A 10750-nucleotide genomic window follows, 5' to 3' on the forward strand; every position below is an offset into this window, starting at 1 on the left:
CCCTGTAGCAAGCTCCACAGCTACCAGCCCCAGAGACCACATGTCAATTGCTTCATCGTATGGAATGCCAAGCATAACCTCAGGTGCACAATAACCAACCGTCCCCACACGGTCACCAGGAATCACTGCAGAAGCAGGACATGCGAGGCCAAAGTCTATGAGTTTGACTTTGACGGGAGACTCACTGCGGTTCACAACCATGATGTTTCCAGGTTTGAGGTCAGCATGAACTATTCCCACAGAACCCAGGTGGAACAGAGCATTTGCGAGCTGATGCAAAATTGGCCTGAGTTCTCTCATTGGGAGACCTCGGTTATTCCGGTCCCCAATGTAGTCCCACAGGCTTTGGTCGAGGAGTTCGAAATTCAAGCAAATGCGCTCTCCATCGAGGAAATAGCCGTTCCATTCGACAATGTTGCACCTGTCTGGATCCAAGCGTCGTAGCTGCTCCAGGATGAAAATTTCCAGTTTTGCCTGGAGCAGAATTTCAGGGTCGCTCTTGTTGACTTTAATAGCAACAGTTTGGTTGTTTTTTGTATCGCGACATCTGGTTACCAAACCAAAGCCTCCTTCTCCAAGGAAGGCCTCTACCACGTGGTGATCTCCTAAAATGGTCCCTTCCGTTATTTGAAGATCATCTTCAGAGGCAGATGGGTTGGCTGAGGTGCTGATGTCTCCTTTTTGAGGAAATTCAACTGAGTTTTGGAAACTGCAGCTGAATTTTTGCGATCCATGACTTTTCCAGCTTGAAGGCTGCTGAGAGAGCACAAGGAGTTCTCCCCCTGTGCTATTCATGTCAGTGCAGGGGGTTCTCCTTGAGAGGCGAGGGTCGAAAAAGGGATGCTTCAGAACCTCCGAGGGTGTTATGCGCCGATTTGCATCCAAGGCCAACATTTCTTTGATTAGCCTTACAAATAATGTTTGGCCATTTTCCGGTCCTCGCCTAACTCTCAGCAGTTGTTCGAGGTCATCGAGACACTTAAGTTTTATCGATCGAGTTTCCTTGGATCGATAATCTGTCTCGTATTGAAATTGTTCTGGGGTCTTAAATGTCCAGCGCTGTTCGTTGTAGTTATCCTCGATGAAATAGCAGTCAGTGTACAAGCCAGACTCTAGAAGATGATCTGGTAGCTGACCCTGAGTTTCAATTATGAATTTCAAAACATCATAATCGTCTTCCCCAGGATAGAGAGGCACCCCTGTAGCAAGCTCCACAGCTACCAGCCCCAGAGACCACATGTCAATTGCTTCATCATATGAAGTGCCAAGCATAATCTCAGGGGCACAATAACCAATTGTCCCCACAGCACCACCAGGAATCACTGCAGAAGCAGGACATGCGATGCCAAAGTCTATAAGTTTGACTTTGACGGGAGACTCACTGCGGTTCACAACCATGATGTTGACAGGTTTGAGGTCAGCATGAACTATTCCCACAGAACCCAGGTGGAACAGAGCATTTGCGAGCTGATGCAAAATTGGCCTGATTTCTCTCATTGGGAGACCTTGGTTATTCCGGTCCCCTATGTAGTCTGACAGGCTTTGGTCGAGGAGTTCGAAATTCAAGCAAATGCGCTCTCCATCGAGGAAATAGCCGTTCCATTCGACAATGTTGCACCTGTCTGGATCCAAGCGTCGTAGCTGCTCCAGGATGAAAAGTTCCAGTTTTGCCTGGAGCAGAATTTCAGGGTCGCTTTTGTTGACTTTAATAGCAACAGTTTGGTTCTTTTTTGTATCGCGACATTTCGTTACGACACCAAAGCTTCCTTCTCCAAGGAAAGCCTCCACCACGTGGTGATCTCCCAAAATGGTCCCTTTAGATATTTCAAGCTCATCTGAGCCGAAGGATGGGTTGGCTGACATGGTGTAATGTGTCTGTTTGCGCTGTAAATTGGTGAGAAACAAAACTGAACTTGTTTTGGTTTCTCCTGTAAATTGCTCTCAAAACTTCTCGAAAGGGTTTTAGTTGCTGCAGGTCAACGTCCGTTAAGCATAAAGTAACAGGTGAGCGCTCCTATTTATGGGTTTTGGGATCAAAGCAAAGTTATGACGTCAGAAAGGATCGAAGAAAAGTTACCACTCGAAGCATTCGAAGCGATCGAAGCGATTCTAATATGTGCGCATGCGCACACACGTGCTTGTTTGTGTAATATTGTTCACACTAAATTTGACCCTAATCAATTTAATATCAGTCAATCAAAGAAAATGTCAGTTTTGGAAAATTTTAAAATGACATAACTGACAGTTAAAACATTTTTTGTTCATGTATTTGTATTGTTTTCGGGGTTTTTTGCATACCATGTCAAGCTTTTCTGTATATAGTCATGTCGTAGATTTCGGAGCAAACAAGAAATTGAATTGGATTTTAATATTGCAGTGCTTGGATTTCGGATTTGGTGCTTAAAACTTCTTGAAACTGTAACCGTATTTCATTCACCACAAATAACTATCTGATTGAATAGTTTCTTATCAGATAGAGAAATAAAATGAGTCGCAAAGTCTAAAAGCAACATTTCTCTGCCTGGGCTGTACCTCTGCACGTTAGTCTGTTTCAATGTGTGACCCCCCACCCCCTCCCTGATCAGTCGGGGGTGAGTGCACTAATGTGCCTGGAGGCCGTTTTAATGAGTGTTTGCTGGAAAACGAAAAATACAAGAAGGATTTGTACGTTTTCACAACGGGGGAGTTGCGTAAGTACTAGTAAATAATTTTCTCGAGTGTGTACGTTACACATGTTATTTTTAAAAAATTGGTATTATTATTTTGCTAGCTAGCAAACTCGCGGGATAAAGGATTGAAGTGCACTCAGTGCGATACAATACGGTGCCGCTATTCTAACAGTTAGTTATTGCAGGGTAACTTGTAGAATATGCTGTGAATTTAACCAAGATTACACAGCAGTAGCAGTAATACGAGTTACTTCCCTCAAGTGAAAGCGTTAAACGTTAGCCCGATGCTTAACTAGCCAACGTCAGGCTTTCTGATTGAAGGCTAAAAGCGACGTTGTCACCAAGTAAACAGAATATTGATGATATTTTTGTGTCTTGCTGCAGCTTTTTCAAGTATTAACCTGGTGTCTTTGGGAACACCTTAGGGGGAAATGACGGTAATATGACTGAACCATATGGGAACAAAGAATAGGCACTTTTTTGTGCTACCGAAGTTTCCTCCTTTCATTCAAAATCTGTTTATCATTAAACAATTTAAACATAATGGCTTCAAGCTCACATTGAGGCCTGTGGGGCACTATCAGCCACTGAGACAGTAGACAAGTGACTATTTCACACTTTAAGGCTGCCTGTTTATTTAAGGGAGATGAACAGTACATTATAACTGTACATAATAATATCAATGATGATAGATTAAATAAATAGGTTTTTGAAAGACGCTTGTGCATTTTTAAAGTCTAAAGTGTTGAATTGATCTGAGTATGTCATCTGTTCAAAGCCTCTCCCAGTCAGTGCTGTTCTCTATGCCTGTCTTACTCTACATGATGTTATTAGCACAAACACTTTAAAGGTGATAATTAGGTCTACAACAATAACACAGACTGCAATGTAGTTAAGCGTCTTACAGTTAGTTTTGAATGAATGAACTTAAAAAACAACACAAGCAAAGATCTGTCTCCTCCTGTTTTTTGTGTCACATAAGAAAGAAGCATCAATATCTGATGAGAAGACTTATTCATTTGGCCTTTCACGTGGTCTTACTCAGGTGATGCGAAGTGAAATATGCATCCTTTTTATGGTAATGTGCTGGAAAAGTTTGAAAATGGACATTAAACGTGCTTACAAAGTGCTTGAATTTGACCCTGAAAGGTGTATGAACCCAGAAAAAGTCACACTTGGAGTAAAAAACTCTCATAGCAAGTTAATCATATTCAATTGATTTGATGCTTTCAGCACAAAATTTAGCCACACAGTCAGGACAGCGTCTGATTTGCCTTCATCGGTAAACGTGTTTATGCAGTACATAGTAACAGTGTGGCTGAGTCCTCTGGTTCAAATCAGTTCCAGTACATTTGGAGATGTAAGTCTTAACCTTTCACATGCATCGGGAAGGAAAATACAACCAACATTTAAATGTCTTAATTCAATTTATTTTAAGTGTCTTAATGAGCTGCTGCATGTGAAAGTTAGCAACCGTTGATTTTACTGGCCAACAGTTACTCAGTGTTAGCTCATTACTCTTTACTCTGAGTTGTTGGAAGATCCCTCAGACCGCTGTGTGCAGAGAGTAGGAGGGTGTAAAATCTTTTAGCAGAGTCTGATGTCTTTGTCTTTCCATGATGAGCAACAATAATGAATATAGATTCTCTACAACAACTTTATTGTTTTGGAAGTATTAATATATGATCCCAAAACTTTTACATTTAACCTTTTAATCAGACCAGCAAAAATCTAGTATTGAATTTTAGCGCAGTCATAAAAAATTGTTTGCTAAAAGCATTTTTGCAGCTGAATATTTTAACTTACAGTTAGGATTACTGGTTGGCTGTTTCAACTGTAAGACATTAAAATAACATGCTAAGGTTTAATAGTCTATACGGAATACACTCTGAGCCCTGGGCAGTGTTGTGCTAATAAGAGAAGGTTTGTGTGTGCAGTGAAACAGTAATTTTTGTATTTCACAATTTATTGATATGTTTGATCCTTTCTGACCTGCGTTAATGAAGCAGCCATTAGAGCACCATGTCCGCTCTAATAGTTCTGTAGTTTGATGCTTGAGTCATTGCAGACTTGTTGAAACTCCCTCACCCGTCAAAGCAGCGTCTGTGTTATTCGCGTCCAGCAGATGGCAGTGTTTCACGGCTGTGTGAAGCTTCAACTGGATTGTTCGTTTAAATTAGATCGTTTTATAGAATAGTTTGTGTTTGCCATGTTACAGTGAGGAGGAAAAACTCCCTTTTAACAGGAATATCTAGACATGAATGAGTATTCCAGTGGGGCACTATCTGTGCTATCTATAAGAAATATTAGGAACAACAAAACAAAGGATCGCGTCCAGTGGCATTTTAAGAGAGTGAATACCGAGGCTAAATGTCTTTGTAAAGCAAAAGCACTTTGTTAGCCTTTACAGTGTAAAGCTATGGATCAATGTGCAGTGAAGAAAAATCGAGGTGGCCAGTCTGTCCTTTCCTAACCAATCACAGAGCTCCTTACATTGCACCATGTGGCTAATTTGCATTTTACTGATATTGCTGGGCTGCTGTCAATCATTTTGTCTTTATATTACAACAGAGCATTGACCTTTAACCTGTTTAATTCATACTGAGTATTTAAAAAAATGTATTGTCATAATAAATTCTGCCTCACTGAAACACCATTTTGCATTAGCACCTGACTTGTCACTGATGATATCACTGCACGAGCAGCTTTTAGGGCAAAAGGGGAAGCTACATTTAAAGGCTTTACTATCTGGACTTTTTGTATCCCTCCCATCTGCTCATAGCAGATGGCTAACCCTTCCCTGAGCCTGTATCTGCTGGAGGTTTCTTCCTGTTAAAAGCGTGTTCTTTCTTCCCACTGTCACCAAGTGCTTGCTCAAAAGTGATCATTTGATTGTAGAGGTTGTGTATTTATGTTGTACTCACTAGCCTGCATAATGCAGGGTGAATACTTATTTTGCTGTAATATTATCTTAGAAAAACCTGGTTGACAAAAATTTACACATTATAGAAATATAAAGCTAACATGGCCACCACTTCTGCTACTTTTACCACAAATAATTTCCTGAAGCACAGTAAAAGTCTCTCTGTTACCGACTGTTAGAAACCCAGCTCATATTTGGAGACAGTGGCTTGTAGCCTCCTAAAGGAGAGAGAAGGACATTTGTTTTAGTAATAATCTAATAACAGGCCAATTTTCTTCCTTCATCCAGACTTCATTCAGCAGAGAGCCATAAGCACAAGAAATGAGATGATGAGTGAGATCCACATTTTTTTTCTCAAACCCAGAGATTTATTGCTACGTGATAATGCCCACTTACAAAGCATGGAAGCTTAGTTGCAGTTTACACTCACTGATCACATTAATCAAATGTCTTTATGTTACAGGTTTAAAAGTTTTATCCAAGCACATCTTCTCCATCACTGCTGGCTGGACACCTGTTCCATGGATGTGTCCTCTCTCTCTGTTTTCCACCCTTTCCCTGTGTGCCAGTTCCCCTCCGTCTGTCTTTTATGCGCTCGCTGTCTCTCGCTTATTTTTGTTGTGAAATGTATGAATTTGTAACCGTGTTAAGAAATGACATCAACTGAATGCAAGCAAAACTTCCAACAACAGTCAAGTATTGCTTCACTGTAAATCTGCAACCTCTGAACAAAGATCCACAAAGTTCCTTTTCCAAGACGTCTTTTTAATTCAGGAAAGTCTTCAGTTTTCATGTCTTGAATTTTCTTTTATTATAGTTATTAAAATGTACTGAAGATCGACCGATGAGCTAAAAGTCAAAGCAGAAGAGAGGACTTCTAGCTTTTTGCTTTGTCTTGCCTTGTTTTAACGCTGTGAAAACGCAGTGCAGAAAGAAAAACTAAACCTTGTAGTGAAACAAGCAGCAGGTTTTACAGTTATTTACTCTTAATTATACAGTGACTCTGCTGTAATTCTATTGTAAAGTGCATTTTATAGCAACTCATAAGTCAGATGTTTTTCTTTACTTCTGTGGGGTTTTGTTTGTTTGTTTGTTTATTTCCAGTATAGGTTTTCGAATAGAATGGGGGGGATGTGGTTGTTAAACTGTTGCTTTGTGGAGCGGTGACACTGATGACTAGGACAGTGTTGTAAAAGGTGTAGCATAAAAAGAAGTCACAGAGGAATCCGTGTCCTTTTTCTTTCTGTTGCCTCCACAGGTCTGTTCTCTCCTTTCTGCATGACCCTCAGCTGCACACAGGTCAGTCTTTGGACTCGTCATTTTGATCTTCTATAATGTTTTGCTTGAGCATGTCCTGCTTTTCTGTAATGTTATTTCTACAGTTTTAGCAGTTCTTCTTGAGGGAAAGAGAAAGATCTAAAAATCTTATACGTTATATATGTTAAATAACATGTGTAGTGCTCACATGTAATGCAGATGTTAGCTTTGATCTAACTTCCAATAAATCCTGATTGGATGTTGTTAGCGTTAGCACTTGTGTTTGCTTCTACACGTTAATAGGAGATGCCCATATAACCAGGCTCTGCATAATGAATTCACTGTTACCATTTACCAGCTTCAGAGAATTTCACTCAGCAAAGACGTCTTTACCAACTGGTGCTGCAGACGAGTGCCTCCTGATTGAACAACTGGAACCAACCACTCATAAGTCAAGGAAAAAATGAAGGTAATCTTTAAAAATGGTGTTACAAATGCTGGGCAAAACAGAAGAAGGTGTTTCTAATTAAATACTAACATTTATGAGATGAGGTTTATTCTACTGCGTAATTATTACGCAGTAATTACGCAGTAATTACGTAGTAATTGCTGCGCAGCATTAACTAAACATTTCCAATAACGTTTTTTACTGGAACTCAACAAGCTCTTAAACACCGATTTGGGAAAGTTGATCATGTCCTGAGATTTCTAATGTAATTCTGTGTTTTTCTTCCTCAGGGAATCACGAGGGTTCAGTGTTCCTGCTTGCTGCTGCTTCTGCTCTCTGCTGCTGTGCTCACACAAACCTTTGAGTTCAAAAAGGAACACATCCTTCCAGAGGGGTCAAAAACGTGCAATGACATGATGAAAAAGATTAACAAAGAAAATACATGCAAGGCAATAAATACTTTCCTGAAAGAGAAGGTGGCATCAATTAAGGCTCTGTGTGAAGACAAAAAAAAATGACACCATCTCCCACACGTGTGACGTCATTGACTGTAAGAGGACGAGTGAGGAACCTTGCAAATACAAAAATCTAGACCTCAAAGATAAAAAGGTGACAATAAAATGTGAAAGTGGCCTGCCGGTGCACCTGGAGAAAGCCAAGCATCAGGGCTTTTAAAGGCTGCTGCTGCAATTAAATCTCTCTCTCTTAATGAAGCAGATATAACAACCACATTTTGGTAAAACTGCAGTTATGGGAGTTTGTACGCAGTGGTTATTTTTTAAACTTTTAAGTAGGGGCAGGTGCTTTTGAAACATTTATGCAATTACATTAAATGTAAATACATGCTTTATGAAGTACAAATACTTGTATCTTCCACTTTTATCTGAATATTTGTGAAAAACAAATATTCACATTTTCCTTTAAAGTTCAAAACTTCCAGTTTTATTATGCTGTTGTGAAATATATACGTGACTTGAAAAATATGGCAAAAAAATTATATGCCTTGGTAATTTCCTGCATATTAAAGCTGATATCAATGAAAATAGGTATCTATAAAATCCATAATAAGATTTTGTAATCCATAATAATGGGTTTTACTTCACTTCTTCTCAGCAGAGCTGAGCAGAAGCAGCATAAGATCGACTTTCCCAGAATGGGAAAGGCTCTGGACGTCTGTCCTCCTGAACACTGAGCATGTCTGACCAGAAATGTTTGTTTCAAGCTGTTGTTTTATCATTTATGAAATCTCAGGATAGTTTGTTTTTCCTTGTGTGTTAAATAAAGAGTTAAAATATGTTGTGTGTATTTTTCATACTTTTGTCAAATAAAGATTGGGTCACATTTTGGGAGCAATTTATGGATTTATAAACATTTCTTTAGTATAGTAGTATAGTATTAACACTATGTGCCTAACATGTTTATACTTAACTAAAAATGTATTTATGAAAAGCAAACCACATTCAAATGTTCCTCTAATTTGCAAAAGACCATTTTTGGACATGTGAGACGTCCACTGGCTCCTGCTGACATTTATATTCAAATAATTTATCATAATACATGAGTGGACAGTACTGAGACGCCCTGATCATCAGTATATGACTTTAAATTTATCTGCCTGATTGATCAGGGTTTTTTTTTTTCAATGCACTCTGTTCAGTGAGGCCTGAAAGTCACAAGAGCTTAAAAGATGTCTTCTCTGACACAACTAGTGTCAGAAAGCTTACGCTGCACAGTGCATATCTCACACAGAGCTGTCTGTGGTAGACTCTGGCATTCACAGTGATGCTGTGAAAACTTTGCTTACTGTTGCATTTTGAAGTAGCTCTGATGTCCTGTTTACTCAGAAAGTAACCAGCACTTCATGCTTTTATGTAAAACTAAGCTACACTACACTACTACCAAGAGAAAAGTTATTTCTGAAAGCAGAGCCTTTCAGCACCGGTGGGAGACTGAATATATGTTTACAGACATGCTGGTAAACCCGTGTGTCTTATTAGTGGAACTAATGTGGTTGTAATTAAGGAATTTTATTTAAGATGGCACTACAAGACAAAACATCAGGATAAGCTGAAAAACCTAAATGCAGAGCAGAAACTACAGGAAGTAGAAGAGCTAAAGAAGAATCTGACATTTCAGCAGACGTTTTTCAGCAGAGCAAAATCACAAAGTGAAGCTGTTGTGGAAGCAAGTTTTATTGTAGCAGAGGAGCCAAATCAGCCCGGTACCACTCTGCATGATGAAGCTGTGCGACGTCTTGTGTCCAGACAAAACGCAGAGTTTGGCAAATGTGAGCCTGAGCAGAAATACGATTCCTGATCGGGTTTGTGAGATGGCCACTGATTTAAGAACACAGTTGTGTGAAAGAAGCAAAAACTCTCTTGCTGTGGACATAGCACAGCTGACCATCTTCATCCGTGGAGAGGAAATATTGAACATTAAATCGATGCACGGGGGGACAACGACAGGAAAAGACATTTTTTAAAACATATGTCAAAGCGTAACCGACATGAAACTGTCCTGGGACAGACTTGTTGGACTTACAACAGATGGAGCGCCGGTGCTGTGTGGTGAAAAAAGCGGACTAGTCAGCAGGATGCGAGTAAAGATGCAGGAGGAGAACTGTACCGGTGAGTTAACAGCACATCACTGCACACACACCAGGAAAGGCTGTGTGGTAAAGTTCTAAAAATGGAGCATGTAATGATCACCATAACGCAAACCGTAAATTTTATCTGAGCTAAAAGTTTAAATCACCGTCAATTTCAGCCTTTTATGTGGGAAATAGATTCAGAGTTTGCCGACGTTCCTTATCATACAGAGGTCCGCTGGCTGAGTTGGGATAAAAATTCTCAATCGAGTTTTTGAGCTCAGCAAGGAAACCTGTCAGTTCATGGACATGGCATGTATGATGCGGTGAAGGCATTTCAAGTGAGGCTGTCACAAATGCACCAGTGCAACTTGCCTCTTTCCCTGTCACCAAGTAATGTTGAACCAAGTCGGCGCACTTTGCTGATAAGCTGAGCGCACTGCACACTGAGTTTGCACGGTGCTTTGGAGACTTTGAAGCATAAAAAGAGAATTTCAAGCTGCTTCGCAACCCATTTACGTGGAAACTGCACCTGTGCAGATTCAGATGGAGCTGCAGTGTAATGATACACTCAAGGCAAAGTACGACACTGAATGGCCCGCACAGTTTATTAGTTCCATTCCTGCAGCAATGCTCCAGCTCCGTCTACATGCGGCTCCAACCTTCATTTATTTTTTCTGGGGTTTTGGCAGCATGTTCATATTTCTAACTTGCATAATTTTGACAGGATATATTTTTATGGAGAGCAAAATATTTAAAGTTAAAGTTTATTTTTTTAAGTTTATTTATTCTGGATTTATATTCCTGTCTGTTTTTATTCATATTTATGTTTAAAAAACATTGTTTTAGTGTGTTCAATAAATGTT

At 39.8% G+C, this 10750-nt stretch overlaps 1 long non-coding RNA gene across 1 annotated transcript; it reads left to right on the forward strand.

Annotated features, from left to right (window-relative positions):
* The first annotated feature begins 2195 nt into the window (after positions 1-2195).
* Positions 2196-8542, forward strand: LOC146360593 (uncharacterized). Its single transcript, XR_014799537.1, has 4 exons — positions 2196-2690; positions 6851-6891; positions 7208-7318; positions 7588-8542. It is a non-coding gene; the product is annotated as an uncharacterized LOC146360593 (long non-coding RNA).
* The last annotated feature ends 2208 nt before the right edge of the window (positions 8543-10750 follow it).

The sequence above is a fragment of the Perissodus microlepis genome, chromosome 23 (assembly GCF_051167445.1).
Source record: "Perissodus microlepis isolate ML-2025 ecotype Zambia chromosome 23, ASM5116744v1, whole genome shotgun sequence".
Lineage (NCBI taxonomy): Eukaryota > Metazoa > Chordata > Actinopteri > Cichliformes > Cichlidae > Perissodus > Perissodus microlepis.